The sequence below is a fragment of the Heterocephalus glaber genome, unplaced genomic scaffold (assembly GCF_053883595.1).
Source record: "Heterocephalus glaber isolate CG9 unplaced genomic scaffold, H.glaber_assembly_v1.0 deba00001461, whole genome shotgun sequence".
Lineage (NCBI taxonomy): Eukaryota > Metazoa > Chordata > Mammalia > Rodentia > Bathyergidae > Heterocephalus > Heterocephalus glaber.
The window spans coordinates 38,043,477-38,064,781 of record NW_028258308.1 but is presented as its reverse complement, the minus strand read 5'-3'; positions in this window follow the sequence as shown (position 1 = coordinate 38,064,781).

Below are 21,305 nucleotides of genomic sequence, written 5' to 3'. Positions count from 1 at the left end.
TGGTATAGGTACAGCAGAGAAGGGGAATGGAGCTATATCCTACAACGAGGTCAGTATTAATCTGATGTTGCTTGGGATAAATTCAAGATGTACATTGTATTCTAGTGCAAACTACTCTCAAAATTAACTCAAAGAACACCTAAAACCTTAATGAAGAATTGTGTAATGAAAAGTATTGATTTAGCACAAAAGAAAACTATAAAGGAAAACAGTAGAATGACAAAAACTGCATGAGAAAACAAGTAGCACAGTGAGAAATATTATTAGCCATATTAATAATTACATTAAATATGAATGCAATAAATATTCCAATTAAAAGACTCATTTCATCAGTCTAAATTTTAAAAAGCAAAATATAATAATGTATTGTATGACAGACATAGTTTATCTTAAAAAAAAACAAATTGAAAGTTAAAAGATGATGTACAGTATCCAGAGGGCCCAGAGGGGAGCTGAAGCAGTTAAAAGATGATAGAAAAGTTGTATTTAAAAATCTGTTTAAAACAGAAAATACATTTTATTTGCAAATATTTAAACATATTATTGACAATATAGATCTCTAAAATGTTCAAGGAGACAATATTTTTCAAGAATTCTCACAGATTATAGAAGTAAAATTGTCTGAATTCTGTGCACCTACATAAATTTTCTCAATGTGCAACTAAGAAATTTGGTATGGGTTTGACTTATCCCAAATCAGAGTTTATAGCAAAGTCAGTATTAAAAATCTCCTATTTTTTAGGGCCTATATGTCTTGCTCATTTTAAAGAAGCACCATAGGATAATAGTTAAGATCATGAATTGTGGAGCCGCATTTTAAAAGCCTTGACTCTAACCCTTGTCACTGTGTAAGTTTAGAGAGTTTCTTTAACCTTTCCTATGCCTCACTGAACTTATCTGTCAAATCAGGGATATAATGACATGTACCTCAGAAATTCTGTGATCTCACACATGTAGAATACTTAGACAAATACCTGGTAAATGGAAAATACTCCGTAAATGTGAGTTGAGTTTATTCGGAGTTTTGGAATACCAAGTAACTGTGCTACAGATAAATAGTTATCACATCTGCCAACATGTTTCCACAATGCAGGCACAGATTTCAGAGCTCCTGACTCAGATGTTTAATCCACATCTGGATATCAAGCTACTTTAGCAGTCAGCATTAGAGAGATTGAGTTGCAAAGAGACAGCACTGAAGGGAAAACCTTGCTAACAAGATAATACATGCTGAACTCAGCAGCTTTAGCGGTTACTGCTGATGAAGAGGAGACAGGGCAGACTGAGATGTGTGACACTCATAGAAAAGTTGGTATGATACACATAATTTATTCCTTGCTGGAAGACCAGAAGTGGAATACTAGGTCAGCAGGAAGGCCAGATGGAAGCTCACTGACCCCAGAAATTATCTTTGTAAAGGTCAGCCTTTATTCTAGCCTTCTGCTGCTCCCTTCCTCCCTGAACTCCATGCACTTGGCTCACAGTCCACAGACACAGCCACACTGTCTGGCCACTGTTCCCTGGTTCACTATGCCTTTGCTTGGTTATCCTAGAATACCTCACATCCCCTTCATGCTTTTCCTCTCACATCTTTCACAGGCTGGCAGATAGAGTACAATTCATCCGACTGAGGACAATCCTGAACCCAAGATTATAGATGTAGGATACAAATTCACATGATTTTAGAATCCAGTGTGAGAAAATATCCTTTTTACACTTTGATTTGATTGTCTACAAAAAGCAAGACACAGGTATTCTATGGCTGCAAGCAAGAGTGTCTTACCCAGCATGGGGATGACCAGCCTGATCAAGCTCCTGAACGGTTTGGTAAGTTGTAGTTAGCAGTATAAATAAAAAGAAAGAATCAAGGGCAATAACATGTGCAGAGTTCAGAAGGGAGAATGTGGCACACATTATGACTGAGGAGTATTGCACCTTGTAGGAAAGTGGGTCGAAATGAAGCTGGAAGGATAGGAATGGCTCAGATCACAAAGAAGTTTAAAATGATGAACTTCTTGCCAAGAAGTTTGGATTTTCTTTGACTATCATTGGAAGGCACTGAGGAATTTTAACCAGTACAATAATTTGATCAGGCCTGCATTTCAGAAAGAAAGCTTCGACAGAAGTATGAAGATGGATAAATTAACTCATTTCCCATTTAGGAAAAAATGTGTGGCTCGCTACTAGCATTCATTTAATTTTTACATAAATACACTCTTTGAGGCAGAAGGAAATTCGACTGTTTTTCAGTGTGAAAATAAAACATAAAAACTGTTCTAGAGTGTCATAGTTATTTTTCTCTTTGCTAAGGCAAAATACCCAAAACCCAAAGACAAAGGAGGAGCAGTTTATTTCAGCTCACAGTTCATAGAGGTTTCAGTTTATAGTTGGCTGGTTCCAAGGCAGGGTGGCATGGCAAAAGGGAATAGCAGAGGAGAAATAGTCCATGGCAGGCAGAAGATAGCAAAGAAGTGAAGCAGCAGCAGCAACAAGGAAGGCTGCCTTTATATTTCATCCAGGCTACCCACCCACTGGGCAGTTATACCCACATCCAGGGTGGGACATCTTTAATCACAGAATCATACATTTAACCCCAGCATTACACACTCTAGATCCACCTACCTCCAAAAAACCCCACCTGTGACCATATGAGGCTTTGGGAGACATCTAGACACAAGTCATAACATTGGGTTGTTGATGGAGCAGAGTGATGCAAAATAATAATAAAAGTGAGATACTTTGAGGCAAACCTCAGGCATAAGGTTAGGACTACTATCTGCAGACTGTTTTGGGTTAACACTGCTGTCACAGAGGAGTGTTCTAGGGGCCAAACATGAAATGAGATGAAAATGAGGGTGAGATTGGAGCAGTTATTTATTTAGCAATCTACTGAATGAGGAATAGGAAACTAAGCAATGAGGAAATGAACTAAGCAAAAGGAATCAATCTGAGAGATACACTATAAAAATGAGTGTTTCTTGAGATCTGACAGGACAGGTGAGATGAGGAAGAGCATGAAATTGAGGATGATTCCAATTACTGGGTTCAATAACTGCACAGACAGTGCTGCCCCTCTTCTGAGGGTATGGTGCAATTGGAGTAAGTAATAGGATTGAATTTGGATGTGTTACATTTCAGATTTGCTTGTTTATTCAAACATATTTGTAGAAAACCTGCTAGGCCTTAGAGACTCAAGTATGGGGCATACAGCAGTAAATAAAATAAACAGAAACCACAGCCCTCATGGAGCTCATTGCAGTAGGTGTCTGTGAACTCAAAGAGGTGGCTGGATTAGTTCAGGTGCCTAAGTGGAAGAATGGCAGATCCAAGAGAGAATGGCTTAGAGATAATAGTTGAAACTATGGTTGCCAGTCGTGCTGAAAACATCCAATCAGCCTGCAGCAGACAGGCAGATCTGTGGACCAGGTCCAGAGGTCACCAGTCATGCTGAAAACACCGAATCAGCCCACTGCAGACAGGCAGGTCTGCCAACACAGTTCCAAGGTCACCAGTCACATGGAAAACACCCAATCAGCCCGCTCTCTGGCAGCAATCCACTGGACCCCGCCACCCCCCCCACAACACACTCCTTTGGCCTGTTCTCTGTACAGCCACCTGGTTCCTCACTACAAAGATGCAGAGGACACCAGACCACCAGACCACTGTACTGGAGCTAGTCAAGTTCTCAGCATTTAAAGAATTCCTGCCCAGAGGTAGGGGCTCCTGAGCTGCCATCCCACTGCTCCTGGTCCAAAGGAAGGGGCTTCCAGGCCACCGTCCCTACCACCACTCCTGGCCCTTGGCCCACATCTGCCACCTCAGAGGAGGTGAGCGTGTGGACATCAACAGCACCACCCCTACCCGCCCAGTCAAAATGAGAAAGCACGTAAATAAGTCTCAAAATCGGATTTCCAGATCATCTACAGCAATCCCAAAGGGAAATGAGATGGAACACTCTGATACTCAACCACCTGGACCCACTGAACTGGCAACAAAAGGGGATCTGGAAAAAATGAAATCAGATATAATTTCTCAGATAACAGGAGAAATTGTGCTCCTAGTGCAAGACATGATTAATAAATCTAGAGAGGAGCTGAGGAACATGATGGAATCTCAACATAAGAAACAAATGGAATCCATAAAACAGATGCAAATAGATTTCCAGGAAATGAAAACTCCATTGAAAGTCTACACAGCAGATTGAGCCAATGTGAGGACAGAATTTCAGGTATAGAAGATAAGATTGCAATTCATGACCAGGAAAAGAAAAATTTCTTCAAAATTATAAGGCAACATGAGAAATCAATCCAGCAGCTGCTAGACGATGCAACGAAGAATAACATAAGACTGATCAGAGTCAATGAAGAAACAGGAGAGAGTGCAGATGACATAAAAAAAAAAAAACTCTTTGCATAAGTAATGGCAGAAAACTTCCCAAGCAGGTCAAAAGAACTTGACATACAGATAAGTGAGGCATATGGGACTCCAAATAGCCTTGATCAAAAAAAATCTACACATAGGCATATAATTGTTAAGATTCCAGAAACTCAACAGAAGAACAAAGTTCTACAAGAAGTTAGAGAAAAGAAACAAATCACATACAAAGGAAAGCCCATCAGAATCACAGCAGATTTCCCAACACAAACCATCAAGGCAAGAAGAGCTTGGAGTGACATATTCCAAGCCCTAAAAGAAAACAACCTCCAACCCAGATTGATGTACCCTGCAAAACTATCTTTCAAAATGGATGGAGAAATAAGATACTTTCATGACAAAGAGCACCTTAGGAACTTCGTGAATACCAAACCAGCACTCCAAAGAATTTTACACAATATCCTAGGAACAGACATCGAGGATCACAACCCCAGGAAGCAAAGCAGAATGAACCCATCTGGCATGACAAGAAATTAAATGGAAAGGGGGAGAACCCAACAAAAAGAAAAAGTCATGGCAAAGACAAGTCAATATGTTTCAGTTATAACCATCAATGTCAATGGTCTCAATTCACCAATCAAAAGAAATAGACTGGCAGAATGGGTCAAGAAGCAAAATCCAACAATATGCTGCATACAGGAAACACACTTAATTCAAAAGGAAACTCATAGACTGAAAGTTAAAGGCTGGAAAACAATACTCCATGTGACAGGAACCCGAAAAAAAGCAGGAGTAGCTATCCTCTTGGCAGATCAAGTCGATTTCAAACCAACACTAATTAAGAGAGATGAAGAAGGACACTACATCCTTGTAAAGGGAACAATTCAACACTAAGAGATGACAATCATAAATATCTATGCACCAAACACTAGTGTGCCCAACTATATAAAACAAATATTAATGGACATGAAAATTCATGTATGCACTAATACAATTGTAGTGAGGGACCTCAACACCCCACTGTCACAAATAGATAGATCAACTAGACAAAAAATAAGTGATGAAATACTAGAACTCAAATGAACTCTTGAACAAAATGAACTTAACAGATGTTTACAGAGTGTTCCACCTCACAAAATCAGAATACACATTCTTCTCAGCTGCACATGGGTCATTCTCCAAAATAGACCACTTACTCATGCACAGAACATGTTTAATTAAGTGCAAAGCAATTGAAGTAATCCCCTGTATATTATCAGACCATAGTGTGCTGAAATTGGAGATCCATAGCACAAGAAACTTGAAAAATTTCATAAACATGTGGAAATTGAACAACACACTTCTGAATAACCAATGGATCCCAGAGGAAATTAAAGAAGAAATCAGACAGTTCCTTTAATTAAATGACAATGACAATACAACATATCAGAATCTATGGGACACAATGAAAGCAGTCTTATGAGGGAAATTCATAGCAGTGAATATGCATATTAGGAAAACAGACCAAGCCCAATTAAACAACCTGATGCTGAAGCTCAAGCTTCTAGAAAAAGAAGAGCAGGACAACCCCAAAGCTCATACAAGGGAGGAAATTATAAAGATCAGAGGAGAAATCAATGCAATGGAGACTAAGAGATGATACAAAAAATCAATGAATCCAAGAGTTGGTTCTTCAAAAGAATCAACAAAACTGACAAACCCTTAGCCAACCTTATCAGAAAAAGCAAAGAAAAGTCCCAAATCCATGCAATTAGGAATGAAAAGGAGGAAATTACAACAGACCCAGCAGAAATCCAGAGGATCATCAATACATACTTCCAGAACCTATACACCAATAAGATGGAAAACACAGAAGAAATGGACAGATTCCTAGATACTTATGAATTACCAAAGTTGAACGAAGAAGACCTAAAAATTCTAAAACACCCAATATCAACCAAAGAAATTGAAAACATAATGAAAAACTTACCAACTAAGAAAATCCCAGGTCCTGATGGCTTCACTACTGAATTCTGGAAGACATTTAGAGAGGAACTGCTGCCACTACTGATGAAACTCTTCAATGAAATTGAAAGAGAAGCAATCCTCCCAAATTCATTCCTGGAAGCAAGCATCACCTTGATCCCAAAAGCAGGGAAAGACAAAACTGAAAAGGAGAACTATAGGCCAATCTCACTAATGAACATAGATGCAAAAATCCTTAATAAGATACTGGCAAATAGAATGCAGAAGATCATCAAGAAGATCACAAACCCTGATCAAGTGGGATTCATCCCAGGGATGCAGGCATGGTTCAACATTCGCTAATCAATTAATGTAATACATTATATCAATAGAGCCAAGGACAAAAACCATAGGATTATCTCCATAGATGCAGAAAAAGCATTTGACAAAATCCAACATGCATTTTTGATAAGAACCCTACAAAAAATTGGAAAAGATGGTCTCTACCTCAAACTGATAGAAGCCATCTATGAAAAACCAACAACCAGTATCATACTAAATGGTCAAAAACTGAAATCCTTCACACTAAAATCAGGAACAAGACAAGGATGTCCACTATCATCACTCTTGTTCAATATAGCTCTGGAAACATTAGCAGTGGCAATTAGACAGGAGAAAGAAATAAAAGGAATAAAGATAGGTAATGAAGAAGTCAAATTGTCATTATTTGCTGATGACATGATACTCTATATAGAAGACCCCAAGAACGCCACCAAAAGTCTTCTAGACTTAATAACCAAATTCAGTCAAGTAGCTGGTTACAAGCTCAACACACAAAAAATCAATAGCTTTCCTCTACACCAATGACAGACTCACTGAGAGAGAAATAGGGCAAATAATTCCTTTCACAATAGCATCCAAAAAACTGAAATACCTAGGAATCATCCTAATGAAAGAAATCAAAGATCTCTTCTCTGAAAACTATAGCACTCTGAAAATAGAGATTGAAGATGATATCAGAAAATGGACAGACATCCCCTGGTCCTGGGTAGGAAGGATTAATATAGTGAAAATGGCCATACTTCCAAAACTGCTATATAGATTTAATGCAATTCCAATTGAGATCCCAGCAACATAGTTCACTGAACTTGAGAAAACAATCCAAAAATTCATTTGGAACAAGAAGAGACCCAGAATAGCAAAAGCAATTCTAGGTAACAGAGACATGGCAGGGGGTATCACAATCCCCAACCTGCAACTCTACTACAAAGCTACTGTGATAAAAACAGCATGGTACTGGCAAAGCAACAGACTTGAAGACCAGTGGAACAGAGTAGAAGATGCAGAAACAATGCCAGACACACTCAGCCATCTCATCTTCAATAAAGGAGCCAAACACCCTCACTGGAGGAAAGATAGCCGCCTTATTAAATGGTGCTGGAAAAATTGGGCTTCAACTTGCCAAAGATTAAACTGGACCTGTATCTCTCACCATGCACTAAACTAAAATCAAAATGGATTAAAGATCTAAATATTAAAATAGAAACTCTGAACCAGTTAGAACAAAGGTTAGGTAGAACCCTTGAAGATATCAGTGTAGGAAAAGATTTTATGAACAAAACCTCAGTTGCCCATGAACTAGCATGAACAATCAACAAATGAGATCTCTTCTTAGTAAAAGGCTTCTGCACAGCAAGAGAAACCACCAGCAGTGTGAAGAGACAACCCACAATGTGGGGAAAAATCTTCACCTGCTTTTCCTCAGACAAAGGTCTACTATCTTGAATCTATAAAGAACTTTAAAAGATCAGACCTCCCAAACTGAAAGACCCAATCCGAAAATGGGCATCTGAAATGAACAGACATTTCTCAGACTAGGAAGTAGAAATAGCAAATAAATACATGAAAAAATGTTCAACATCACTGGTCATTTGAGAGATGCAAATGAAAACAACACTGAGATTCCACCTCACACCAGAAAGAATGGCTGCTATCATGAAATCAACCAATAACAAATGCTGGTGGGGCTGTGGGGAAAGGGGAACCCTGTTCCACTGCTGGTGGGTGTGTAGACTGCTGCAACCACTATGGAAATCAGTATGGAGATACCTCAAAGAACTAGGACTGAAAGTCCCATTTGATCTCACTATTCCACTGCTGGGGATCTTCCCCAAAGAATTCAAAGAATCATACCACAGTGATATATGTGCACCCATGTTCATAGCAGCACAGTTTGTGATAGCTGAAACTTGGAACCAGCCCAAATGCCCATCAACTGGAGACTGGATAAAGAAAATGTGTTTTTTTTATAAAATGGAGTACTACTCAGCCATAAAAAATGAGAAATTAGAGACATTTATAGCTAAATGGATGCACATTGAGATAATACTCTTAAGTGAAATAAATAGGACACACATGTATAAATACCAAATAGTTTCTCTGGTGTGAGAAACTGAAAGTGTAAATAAGGACTAAAATGTATAATAGGTAAGGTGAAATAGGAAGAAAAGGGGCAAAGGGGAAGGAAGTGGGAGGGCTAGGGGAAAGGAAAGAAGGGTATGGAATTAATATGAGAAAATGGAAAGATAGGAACAAAATCTTTGTAAATAGGGAGCAATGAGGGGTGGTGAAGGGAGGGCTGGGCAAGGGTGAACAATAAGAACCAAGAGAGATTATGTAAAGGTGCAAATTTCCAACAATGAATGTCATAGTATTGTATACCTAAAATGTACCAATGATTAGAATGAATAATGGATAATGCAAAATAGGAAGAAAAGGTCCAAACGGGGAGGGGTAGTGGGAGGGGCAAGGGAAAGGAATGAAGGGAAAGGAAAAATGCTGAGAAATGGAAAAAATGGAAATAAAGTCTTTGTAAATAGGGAAGGGTGCAGGGGGTGAAGGGAGGGCTAGGAATGGGGAAAAAAATAAGAACCAAGATGCATCATGTAGAGGTACAATTCCCAATGAGAAATTTAATCGTGTTGTATACCTAAAATGTACCAATAAAAGAATTTAAGAAAAAAAAATAGTTGAAACTATGGCTTAAGTAGACATTTCCATGTTTACATAAATCATACTGTATCAAGTGGAAGGTGCAGTTTAACAGAGGCATTCAGTTTTGCAGGAGTGTTCAGGCTAATATGGGTAAAAGGAAAAATCATCTTTAGCTTCAAGAATCTAATCCCAACATAAACTCTAAAGTTAGTGGATAGCACTAGAATTCAAGTGTTTTATTACTCTGCACCTGGAGGAGGTCATGTGTTACACTTTGTTTGGAACATAGACAGATTGGGAGCATAGAAGTGATTATGTGGGTGTCAGAACTCAAAGCTATGCTGAATAAGGAATGCTTAGATAAACAAATGTTTAGCCTGGAAATTGTAAGCACAATGGTCTTTATAGAGTTCCTACTATTGTAGCCATAGGGGGATAACTGGTATCAATGGAACGAAGTTACAAGGAGGATTTCCATCATAATATAATTGCTATCTCATGTATAGCCTAAGATACCAGCCTCATTTCAGTGATATATTAGAGTTCTCCAGAGAAACAAAACTAATAGGCTAGATATCTACATAAAGAAGTGAATTACAGGGAAATGACTCACATAATTAGGGAGACTGGCAAGTCCCAAAATATCCAGGAAGTGTTAGGAAACTAGAGACTCAATGGTGATGTTCCAGTTCAAAGGTCAGTAGGCTCAAGACCCAGCTGTGGGTCTAATGTTTCCATTCATGTACAAAGGCAGAAAAAGAAAAACAATATTCTAGTTTGAAGGCCAGAAATAGTCTTTCTCATTCAGGTGAGAGTCAAAATTTTGTTTGTCTCGGCCATTTAACTGATGAGATTAGGCATACTTGCGTTAAGAAGTACAAACTGTCTTACTCTGCCTACTGATTTGAATGGTACTGACATTACAAATACAGTCTAAGAAATACCTAGGATAACTTTTGACCCAATATCTGAGCACTCCACGGCCAGTCAAGTTGACACATAAAATTAACCATCACAACTAAGAATTATTTTTCCTCAGGGATTGATTGATCTCAAACTCTGATCACACATAGGTAGTTAGTCAGACTTAAGTGTAAACAATTTCTAGATTCTTGAAAATAGAGTTGCATAGTGTTCAAAAGTCTCTATTCACTACTGCTGATGGAGCCCAGACAACCAGGCTATGATTGGTCAAGATCAGAAAAGGCGACCCACATTTCAAAATTGATTTCTAAGGCACTTTCCAAAACAAGAGTATCAGCAGAAGGCAAGGTCTCATCAATTCAAATTTTATTTGCCATTTTTTTCTTTCCTACTGTTTCTTCTTATGGCCGAGTCCCAGCAAACAGAGAAGAAAATAAAATGTGAGCATTTACGATGTATTTTTAATTAGGGGACTTTTTTATGATCCAAGTCACTGTAGAACTCCAAGCTCCAACAGTGCCCTAGGTTTCATTTAATCTTCCTTTCTCCGTTTCTTGTCAGCTGTGCATGCAGATGCTGAAATCTTGTTTGTTTATCATGGGGCCAAGAAGATTTATGGTTGGGTGCATGTTCAGCTACCTTCCTGCTCTCTTGGCATAACTCCTGAGCTGCACAGCACGGGAGACACTTAAACATGCTTAATGGAAAAGTCAGTCCCACATGTTCCCTGTAGTTCTCATCTGGTTATTTTTCAGCTTCTGCTTTGGTTGAAGTTAAGGTAATTACGAAGTTATTATTTGTCATTTCCATTATCTTTGGGGTCAGAAAGACATCTGTTGAAAGTTCGTACCATCTCTCATTTATGCCAGCTGCTGGTCAGCATCTGTGCGGACTTAGAAAATGAGAGAAGAGGGCCGGAGATTTAGCTCAGTGGTTCTACCGCCTGCCTTGTAAGCGCAAGGGCCCAAGTTCGCTCCCCAGTACCAAAAAAGCAAAAAAAAAAAGAAAATGAGAGAAGTGGCTGGGGTCCATGTAGGCCACCGTGTATGTGTGTGTGTGCACTTGTGTACACATGTGCATGCAGAAGCAACCAATCCTGCAGTGAAGATGTCTGTGTCTTCCACCAAGATCAGTAATGATGAACTGTAAAGAGACATGAAATGCTTCTGTCTGCTAGAGTCTAAGACTTTTTGAGCCACTCATGTGGAAAACACCAATGGACTTAGATGAACTATTCCAAGTTTCCCTCATGCTGGGCCATTTATTTTCTTCACTAACGTGCTGCACGTAGTTCTTTTTTCAGAGTGAAAATGAAGGAATAGTCTGAGGTTTTAAATGCTGTTTTATTCAGTGAAGAAATATGAGTGACAGTTATGGTTAGTATTGGCTTTTAGAGTAAAACCAGAGTAATGGGTTGATTCTAAAGAGTCAGGCAGGAAATACTTCAGACTTCATTGGTCATGTGGTTTCTGCTGTAACTGTGCACATGTCTGTCATTGTAGCACCAAAATGACCATGGGCAATGGGTAGGAAAAAAAAAAAACATGACTGTATTCCAATAAAACTTAATTTAAAAAAAAAAAGAAAAGTGGGTCAGATTTGGTTCATAGGCCAGTTTGTCAGCACCTGTTTTCATTGACATTGAACTAAAAGCTTGATCCTGGAAAAATCGGCCATGAAATAAAACCTTGGGATGGGATTGTGGAGTTAGAATACAGAAAAACCAAAAAATGCTTTGTCAAACTCTATGGCTCCCTAGGCATTGGGCATGGCTCTGTGCACCAATTCTGTCTGAACAACATCCTTACCTGAAGCTTACTGATCCACACCAAATTTTCTTTAGGATTATGTTCTTTAAATCTATTTTTATTCTGTATTCTACAAGGAGATACATTTTTGGTATATATCTTTTTCTTAGCATTATGAAAATATGAGTGATATACAAATTTGGGTGATGTACAAATTCTCCAGAGCTGAGCCTTCAGTTGCTTGGAATATGACTGACGTAAACATCAACCACAAGGTATTATTGTTTTCACATCACATCACTTACCAAAAGAAAAGCAAGCAATCCCAGGGTGTGTTAATAGCCTTCTCCTTTGTTAGATGGGAAGAATTTCACCTAATCCTCAAAGAGGGAAATGAAATCTTTACAGATTAGTGAAGTTAGCCAGATGTCAGTTCAGGAATGATAATAGCAAGACCAGAGACCAGAGCTTAGCCTTTAGTGTGCTGAGCATTCACCAGGACTTAGGATGTGGGGGATTGATTCTTAGTTCAATTTCACAAATGCTTTTACCTTTTTCTTATAGGTTTGTTTAAATTTGATTAGTCTGTAGGATCATATTCCATTCTTTTGGATCTGTCCTACCAGAAAGGTCTTAAAATGAATATGAAATCAGAACTTCCTTGAAGTTCTTTAATTTCATAATGAAATTAAGTTTTTTAATTATGAAATTAATTTCATAATGAAATTAAACTAAAAATAAAGATGTTCACTTAGACTTCAGAAATTATTAAGCAAGAGTAAGAAAAGTGTTAACATTTTCTAAAATTTAAGAAGTCAGGCATCATCCATTTTGTGTGTGTGTGTGTGTGTTTCACTGTGAAATTATTTCTAAGAGACTATTTCTTCCTCTAGGTCATAAAGTTGAGACTTGACAGATCTCTAGTAGGATACCTGTTACGCAAATACCACCAAACAATAAGCTTGCATTAGTTCCACCAGGTTTTTCAGGTACATGGTTGAATGTTTATGTGGACCAGTTGGAAAAGTTTCTTAAATGTCCTAATGACATATGTTGTCTTCCAAACTCAGCCACTCATTACAAATGTTGTGGACAGAGGGTTAGCAAAGGAATAACGATGCTTGTCCATTTGGAATTGGGAATAAATTGCTTTTAAAAAGATATAAATGTGTTCAATTTATAAAAATCAGGACTAGAAATCCTTTAATAAACTTTTTGAAGGCACTGTCTTTAATATCAATTAGCTTTGTATAGTACAGACCAATGAAAAATGACCCAGTGTTAAAAACTTTAATTATGTCTGACTATACTCCTTGATATAGTGTTTTAATAAGTTCCATATCAAGATGGATATCGATGATCCATTATAAATGTAAGTAGAAGTGTGATTATTCTTATAGAGTGAGAGGTTTTGCCTACATTAGACATTTTGCACTATATGGCAGTTGATTGAATGCTATAGGACCTTTAATTGGTATAAACATTCTACATTGGCATGAATTGCAGTACTATATAAAATTATTGATTTAAAATGAAATTTAAGATACTAAAAAGACAAGAAAGCCTGACATTTGGAATTTGAAAAATTTACATAATTTTTAATCAAATAATTTTATATCAAATAATTTTTATATCAAATCCTTTCATTTCCAAAAAATTAGAATAATTGACAGAAATTGCTTTTAAGGATGTGTGTTTAAAATAAAATACCTTTTCAAAGAAAAAATAAAATAAATGATTAAGTCTATCTTCATTACTGGAAATAATCAGGATTGTCAGCTAGTGGGACCAGTCAAGAAAATCTTAACTTTAGATGTATCTCACTGCTTCTTCAGTTTTGAGATAAATAAGAGCCTTCATCCCCTCATGGACTCAGTATTAGTTTACAGTATTTATTAGGAAAAGTGCAAAGATATTGACTGACACTCATAAATAATTACTATAAGATTTCTAACATAGGATTTGCATTGTTAACCAATTACAATGTAAATACTTTAAACAATTTTTTGTGGAAATAGCAAAAATCCAGTATTATATAGATTGACTAATAATTTGCTAAATAAAGATTGTTTGCTTAATGCTTGATGCATATGCTACAGAGTTTTGAAAGGTCAGTTGGACAGTTCTATCAACACAAACTGGGACACATTCATTTTTGTATCATCCATAAAGGCTGCAACAGTCTTGGTAATAGCTTACAGCATTAATAAGCATTAATAGCTGTTTATCAGTTCATGGGATCTACTGGACACATATGTACAGGAAAAAAAGAAATGAGTGAGAAGCACCAATACTAGAATGAGCTACATTCTTGTAAAATACAAAATTAAGCTATAAATAGCTATAATATGATATGTTTACTATACTTGACCTGACACCAAAGAATTTTCAGTTTCAGTAATGTTTCTGTACTGTTCTATCAATAAATCATACAAATCTCTAAGACCACAGAAAAATGTGTTACTTGTCTACCCCCAAAAGGAACAATGTGCATTAGCATTTATTATTTTACATAAGTTTTCACATTTCCTGCTACAGAAGTCACTTTTTACTTTTTTAGATGTGCATTCCAGTATCTAAGCTTTGGGTCTGTGTGGCTTTAAAGATACACATCTAAAAGGAATGTGACAAACTGATAAAGATCTTGGAAGTGATAAGCCATGTAAACAAATAAATTACACAGCAGATTTTCTGAGCATAAAAGGACACCCCTGATGTTTTTTGTTTAACCTAAGCCTTGCCCTGTTTGAGGAAATGGCACTTCATTGTTTCCTTTATCATTATTGCAGCAACTGTATTCCTAGCTTTCATCTTTTACATGGCAAGACTTCAAAGTCCAGCATAACTACAAATGCATGTAACTACAGGACACACCAACTATCTAGAGTCTGGGAACAAAATTGTATTTTCTCATTTATATGCCCACAAAGACTGCATCCTCTGGAATGCAAGAGGAGTAACAGAATGATACTTGTATTCAGGATTAGCTTTGCTACTGGAAACCACTGGACATTGATCAATTCTCTTCACTTCTTTGAGTTTCTGTTAGGTAGTTTATAAAATGACATAGTTGCCAGCACACAGGTCTTGGTTTCAATAGCATTTTCCAATAAGAAGAATCAAGGGTAGTCAGAAAACTGGCTGATTCAAGGACTAAGGCAGAAAACATACCCAAAGAACCTACAAGTTTTATAATGCCAGAAAGTAAGGAAAAGACTAAAGAACAATATTATAGCACACAGAAACTGCCTGAAAGAGTTCCCAATGGTTAAAGTTAGAAACTTTTAGCGCAAAAAAAAAAAAAAAAGGAAAAAGTGATGTGGTATTGGATTATAATCCTCAGCCTAACTCAAACTATAAAATACTTAATCCATGAATTTATATTGACAAATAAATAATTGAATGAATAAATAAGAGATGGGGCAAATCTTCCAAACAGAGGAATTCCCAGTAATTTATATGAATTCTGCCCCTCTCACAGAGACAGAACATATCTACCCACTCCTTAAATTTGAACTACACTTTGTGACTTGTTCCCCTGTAGTACAGTATGAAATGTGGAGCAAAGAATGACCTGACTACAGAGAAATCTGCCAAACACCATTATGTATGCATGATTAAGTCTAAGATCACTGGTGACAAGTCATGTTGATAGCATATGCCTTTGAGACACTATAACAAAAACAGCATTTACTTTTGTTACTATAAGGGGAGAAAATAATTTTCTCTCCAACTTTCATAAATTCTTAGTGGGGACTTCCTGTAACAAAGGACAAATTAACAGAAGAGAAAGAAACAGAAGTTTAAGAACATCTGTACTTTCTGAATGGGGATACCAAGAAAAATGAATAAATCTGTGGAACAGATCTCAAAGGGTTTTCTTGGGCTTCAGGTTAAATACCATTATTCTCTGAGATTAAGTAAGAAGGGTGTGGGAAGATTTTGTAGGTCCATTAATCCAAAGCCTGTGTAAGATCTGTTATGTAGATTTAAGTGAAGGTGCTCTCCTCCATGGATGAATCTCTAATATTCCCCCTTCTTGTCTTCCTCGTATAAAGAAGAAGATACATTATAGATGGGGATTTTCTTTTATTTTTTATTTCTATTAGTTAATGTTCACAATACGTAATGATTACATTCATTGTGAGGAGCTGGACATGTAAATAACACATCTAAACATTTTACATCCCCTTCACCTTAACTATCACAGTTTCTCTTATGTGAGAAATCCAAAATATAAAGAGCAAAATAAAAGACAAATAATAGGAAATAGGAAGATAGATCTTTTACATTGAGGAGACAGAGCTGGAGTGAGATGGAGACAGGGCGTGGCTTAGGCAGGCTGAGAAGAGAGGCAAGGCGGGATCCTGCAATCTACACAGCACTGCCCCTCAGGACCCCGTTGGAGAAGTTTTATAGCTTCCCAAGAGGTGTAGATGGCATAAAAGGACACAGATACCACAAAGAGCCCACTAACGTGACCCACCCTCTGTTCCCCAAGGTCTACTTTTTTCCTTCTTTTATTTGGCGTAAATTTGCTCTGCAGTCAGTTTCTCCCTTACCTCTCATTTTTACTTTCTCAAATGAACTTTGTCACCATTTTTGTTTGTCTTGTTCATTTCATTGTTTGGGACGAGAAGAATGTAGAAACCACCTGTAGAAGGAGACTCCAACACTCTAAAACCTGGTAACATTATTTGGTGTAGCCAGTCAGGAAGAGCCTAGGTAAGACCTGATAGGGACTTATTTTGTTTTTCTCTAAAACATCATGAAGACTTTTCTCTTTTTCTTCCCTCTCTCCACTAGGTGGAAAAAAACAGGGAACTCTTCTCATGGCTTGCAGAGAACTGTTTGCTGCTTTTCTGGTCATGGGGTATGGGGGAAGGAAATTTAAGGCTTTTTGTTTTTCTTTCAACAACAAGAGAATTTTCTTTTTTCTGGAGGTATGCCTTGTTTGTGCATTTGTTTGCTGCCTTTTTAGAAATTAGCCTGGTCTCTGCTTTCCTCAATTTGTAAATGGTTGTTATTTTTCAGTTTGTGGTTTGGTCAGGGGTACTACCATGTAGTCTTGCCATGTGACAGGCTGCCATGCTGTCTTCTGCGCACCTCTAGACATGGGCTTATGTTAATTGCCTCCATCTTTTTCTTCCTTTTTTTTTTTTGCTACTAACTGGCCTTACAAGCCAAGCCTCTGATACTGAATAACATGCTTGCTTTTGGAAAACAAGAGGGAGGAACATCTTTTCTTTCATAATTTTTTAACTGTCACAGTGGCTCTTCCCACACAGAAGAGAAAAATATGTCCATTTAAAAAAAAATGTCAGAGGCTTTTGCCAGGGGGGCAGGGGCAGTGGCCAGGAGGGCCTCTTCGTGGGTGGCACTGGAGTTCTTTTCTCGGTTGGTAGGTGGAACCCCTCCTAGATGTGCTGTAGGTGGTGCCATGGATGAAGCCCCTCAGGCTGCCATGGGCGGAGCTTGGGAGCAGATGGCACTGAGGGTCCCCCTGAGGTGTGCTGAGCATGATTGGGCCGAAGCTAACCACACACACCTGTGCCCTGTGTGACATTAGCTGACTCAGCTTCCTCCCTATCTTAAACCTTACCTGGGGGTACCACTTCCTGGCTAGATTTTTGCTTAAGGGCAGGTAATTTAAAACCCTATACCTGATGGCCTAAGCAGAACAAATGAACAGTGTACAAAACTTAACTAAAGTAACTGTGAGTATATAAAAGCAGAACCGGGCTGGGAATTTAGCTCAGTGGTTCTGCCACTTGCCCTGCAAGCACAAGGACCTGAGTTCGATCCCTGGTACCAAAAAAATAAAATAAAATAAAAAGCAGAACTATCCCCATTCTTAGAAAAAAATTTTCCATCTCTACTGCCTTAACCAAAGTACTAAAGTATTTTTACTATCAATATAAATACAAGAGATTATTTTTCCCAATTGGCTCCATTCTGAAAGTTGAGTCATCAAGGGTCTCAACTGGGTAGCTAAGGGAACTTTCCTTGGTGAAAACATCCACCCTTATCTCAAAGGACTAGGTAAGGCCAGCAAGTGGTTTAACACCCTTCTTGCTAAGAAATGAATGGGCCCCAAATATGGAGCCAAAAATATGGGCTTTCTTCTGTACAGGATGCTGGCATCTAAAGCTTCAGACAGAGACATCTGTCTGTGTTAAGGTCTCACAGGGTGTGCTTTGTGGGCTCTCAGGTCTCCTCCTGCATGGGATGCCATCTTAAGGAATCAAGACCTGTTGTCTCCTCTCTATAGGCCATGGAATGGAAAACCTCTTGGACCTCACCACCATGTGGATTTCACCCTCTGTTGAGAGTTAATCTACAAGTGGGGTCTCTTCTTATTAAAAAGCTTCTGCACAGCAAGAGAAACCACTAACAGTGTAAAGAGGCAACCTACAATCTTTACCTGCTGTTCCTCAGACAAAGGTCTACTATCTAGAATCTATAAAGAACTTTAAAAAAATCAGGCTTCTCAAATTTAGACCCAATCTGAAAATGGGCATCTTAAATGAACAGACATTTCTCAAACAAAGAAGTAGAAATAGAAAATAAACATATGACTTACCTCGCCCCTAGGAGAGGTCCTAGGGATGGAAGGGAATACTGGAGTGCAAGTCCCCGTTTCAGTAGAAGATGTTTAGCAGTGCAAGGAATGATTAGGCCACCTGCCAGAGGACCTTACTAAGTGTGCAGATGAGTTTCAAACTTTGACCCTTGCTTTATTTATTTCTTTATTTACTTTTAAATTCTTTTATTGGCACATTTTAGGTATACAATACATTTACATTTCTCATTGGGAACTTGTACCTTTACGTGATGTATCTTGGTTCTTATTTTTTCCCCATTCCTTGCACTCCCCTCACCCTCCAACCTTCCCTACTTACAAAGACTTTGTTTCCATTTTTTCCTTTTCTCATAATTTTTCCTTTCCTTTCTTTCCTTTCCCCTGCCCCTCCCACTTCCACTACCCTTTGGACCTTTTCTTCCTATTTTGCATTATCGATTATTCATTCTAATCATTGGTACATTTTAGGTATACAATATAATGACATTCATCTTTGGAAATTTGCACCTTTACATAGTCTCTCTTGGTTCTTATTTTTCCCCATTCCCCTGCCCTCCCTTCAACCCCTCCATCCCTCCCTATTTACAAAGACTTTGTTTCTATTTTTCCATTTTCTCATATTAATCCCATTCCCTTCTGTCCTTTCCCCTACCCCTCCCACTTCCCCTTCCCCTTTGCCCCTTTTCTTCCTATTTCACATTACCTATTATACCTTTCAGTCCTTATTTACACTTTCAGTTTCTCACACCAGAGAAAGTATTTGGTATTTACACATGTGTGTCCTATTTATTTCACTTAAGAGTATTGCCACAATGTGCATCCATTTAGCTAAAAAAGTCTCTAATTTCTCATTTTTGATAGCAGAGTAGTACTCCATTTTATTTAAAAAACACATTTTCTTTATGCAGTCTCCAGTTGATGGGCATTTGGGCTGTTTCCAAGTTATAGCTATTACAAATAGTGCTGCTATGAACATGGGTGCACATATATCATTGTGGTATGATCCTTTTAATTCTTTGGGGAAGATACCCAGCAGGGGAATAGTGGGGTCAAATGTGACTTACAGTCCTAGATCTTTGAGGTATCTCCATACTGATTTCCACAGTGGTTAAACCAGTCTACACTCCCACCAGCAATGGAGGAGGGTTCCTCTTTCCCCACAGCCCTGCCAGCATTTGTTATTGGTTGATTTCATGATAGCAGCCATTCTTTCTGGAGTGAAGTGGAATCTTAGCGTTGTTTTCATTTGCATCTCTCAAATGACCAGTGATGTTGAACATTTTTTCATGTATTTATTTGCTATTTCTACTTCTTTGTCTGAGAAATGTCTGTTCATTTCAGATGCCTGTTTTCAGATTGGGTCCTTAAATTTGGGAGGTCTGATCTTTTTAAGTTCTTTATACATTCAAGATAGTAGGCCTTTGTCTGAGGAACAGCAGGTGAAGATTTTTTCTCACATTTTGAGTTGTCTCTTCACATTGCTGGTAGTTTCTCTGGCTGTGCAGAAGCTTTTTAGTAAGAAGAGATCCCACATGTTGATTGTGATGGTTCACGGACAATTGAGGTTTTGTTCATAAAATCTTATCCTACACCAATGTCTTCAAGAGTTCTACTTAATCTCTGTTCCAGCCGATTCAGAGTTTCCATTTTAATATTTAGATCTTTAATTCATTTCGATTTTAGTTTAACGCATGGTGAAGGTTATAGGTGTAGTTTTAATCTTTGACAAGTTGAAACCCAATTTTTCCAGCACCATTTATTAAAGAGGCTATCTTTCCTCCAGTGAGGGTTTTTGGCTTCTTTACCTAAGATGAGATGGCTGAGTGTGTCTGGAGTTGTTTCGGCATCTAATCTGTTCCACTGGTCCTCTGGTCTGTTTCTTTGCCAGTATCATGCTGTGTTTATCACAGTAGCTTTGTAGTATAGTTTCAAGATGAGGATTGTGATACCCACCTGCCATGTCTCTGTTAACTAGAATTGCATTTGCTATTCTGGGTCTCTTCTTGTTCCAAATGAATTTTTGGATTGTTTTCTCAAAGTCTGTGAAGTATGCTAGTGGGATTTCAATTGGGATTGCATTGAATCTATATAGTAATTTTGGAAGTATGGCCATTTTCACTATATTGATCCTTCCTACCTAGGAGCAGGGGATGTCTTTCTATTTTCTGATCTCTTCAATCTCTCTTTTCAGAGTGCTATAGTTTTCAGAGTAGAGGTCTTTGATTTCTTTTGTTAGGTTGATTCCTAGGTATTTCAGTTTTTTGGATGCTATTGCGAACGGAATTATTTGCCCTATTTCTGTCTTAGTGAGTCTGTTGTTTGTGCAGAGGAAAGTTATTGATTTTTTTGTGTTGACCTTGTAACCAGCTACTTGACTGAATTTGGTTATTAAGTCTAGAAGACTTTTCGTGGAGTTTTTCAGGTCTTTTATATAGAGTATCATGTCATTTGCAAATAATGACAATTTGATTTTTCATTTCCTATCTTTATTCCTTTTATTTCTTTCTCTTGTTTAATTCCCATAGCTAATGTTTCCAATACTATATTGAACAAGAGTGGTGATAGTGGACATCCTTGTCTTATTCCTGATTTTAGTGTGAAGGATTTCAGTGTTTGGCCATTTAGTATGATACTGGCTGTTGGTTTTTCAGGTGGCTTTTATCAGATTGAGGTAGAGACCATCTAATCCAATTTTTTTGTAGGATTTTTATCATAAATGCATGTTTGATTTTGTCAAA